The following is a 1944-nucleotide window of genomic DNA, read 5'->3' on the forward strand; positions in this document are numbered from 1 at the left end:
CCGAGTGCTGGGACTAAAGGCGTGCGCCACCATGCCCGGCTGCGATTCTTTTTTTTTTAATAGTTCATATAAACACTAAAATCAAATCTTTTTGAAATTTTCTTCAGGGTAAAGAAGAGTATTTCTAACCTGGACTATTTGACACCACATCTCAAAAACAAAAACACCTCTCCCTGAGAGCCATCCTCCCTCCGACTGCAACAAGTGCCACTTTTTCTCTTGTCCTGAACAATCCACAAACAGAACTTAAGTGCAGCAATGCCCGCCCTGAGTGCAGAGCCTGAAGGTGGCCTGGCTCAGCTCGGAGTAGCGGGGTTACTTTTCTTCACAGTATCCGGTGTGTCTCTTCTGATCCCCTTCCCCATTGGTTCACCTCTCCCTAGCTCTTCTCCCGTTGGGAAAGGATGCTGACAATGGAAACTCTTCCCTCCTCAGAGTAGCCCCTCTTCTTCTCACCCTCCGCCCTGAGCTTCGAAGCCCACCCTGTGCTCCTTTCCTCTGTGTCCCCATCTCTCCATCCTCTCTCGGACCACAGAATTCTATCTTAGAATCCAAGCTTCCTCTGCCGTTTCCCATTTCAAAAATGAAACAAAATACTCACTGGTCAGTACCCACGGACTACCTTCAAAAGCTCACTGCAGTGCATAGCAATGCTTGTACTTGGCTGGAGATGGGGCAGGGCCGGGGAGGGGGAGGGGGAGGCTTACGGTCTTGAATCTTAGTTTCCATTTGGGATCTGTATTTTGGAAATAAATGTCTCAGAGACAGAGGAAGTTGCACTCTGAACTCTGGGCCCACACTGTCCCATCTTCCTCCCTCCAGTCACTTCCTAGGAACCGGTCTGGGCTATCTGCTAGCGCACCTCAGGAAGTCTACGTTGTTCCTTTCCCAGCTGCTTCCGACTCTGGCAAGGATCCAAGCAAGGGACCCGGGCGATTCCTGAGTGTACTTCCAGCACAAGAGGCCCAGACAGGCAATGCTACTTCCTGTCTGATGGGCAGCTGGTGAGGGGGTCCATCTTGGTTGGAAGTAAATCCTTGGCCAGCCTAGGCTGAATAACCAAGGAATCTAGTGATCGGGAGGGGCGTAGCAGTGGCGGTTAACATCCTCCATCTTCTTGGTGGAAGCAGTTGGCTGGAAACTCATTTTGCCCATACCTTACACGCAGCAGGCACTTTAAATCATTTGAGGAGAGGATCCTAGCAAGCCTGCAGGCCAAGGACACACAGAGGTAAGACCTGGTCCCCTGTGAAGGCCCATGCTTCTTTCAAGTGTGCCAAGCCAAGACTGGTTCTGTTTCTGGGTTTGGGATCTCCACTGGCTCTTTCCAACCTTCCTAAGTCTGGGTGTGCTCAAAGCATCCTCTCAGGTCAAGCCACAAGTCTGAATGGTATCAATTCCTCACAGGAGCTAAAATCTCTGAGATTTACATTTAAAAGTGGTGTTGCGGCGCAATGTGAGTAGTAAAATGTGTTCTAATATTTTACATTTCAAGTTTCTCTTTCTGTAGAATGACATTGATTAGCAAATAAGTATGACAAATCATGATGGCAACCACTGAAGGGAAAAACAACCCCACCAGGTTTAGGCTGTAATTAAGGGCTTTCCCGGCACTTTTTCTTATATTGGGAACAGGATCTGATTTCCAAGATCCAGACACAGGGAAGATTATTCCACCTCTCCCTATAGATAATGTTCAATTGGTAGCAAGCCTCCTCAGAGCTGCCCACAAGCCATTTCTCTGTGTCAAGGCATGCCCAAATCGTCTGGGTCTTCCCTCCTCCCTAATTTCACAAGTAATATATAGTTTTAAAAGCCACTGTGCTCACATTCCAGTTGCCCATAAATACTATCATTTAAACCTAAATAGAAAGTTTGCCTCCAGATCGCTTTCTGGCTTTGACTTCTCTCTCTCTCTCTCTCTCTCTCTCTCTCTCTCTCTCT

The 1944-nt window shown here is 48.0% G+C and overlaps 1 protein-coding gene across 3 annotated transcripts in view; it reads right to left on the bottom strand.

Annotated features, from left to right (window-relative positions):
• Positions 1 to 1944, bottom strand: part of Tjp1 (tight junction protein 1) — a 233112-nt gene that overhangs the window by 84134 nt on the left and 147034 nt on the right. The window lies entirely within an intron of this gene.

The sequence above is a fragment of the Mus caroli genome, chromosome 7 (genome assembly GCF_900094665.2).
Source record: "Mus caroli chromosome 7, CAROLI_EIJ_v1.1, whole genome shotgun sequence".
Lineage (NCBI taxonomy): Eukaryota > Metazoa > Chordata > Mammalia > Rodentia > Muridae > Mus > Mus caroli.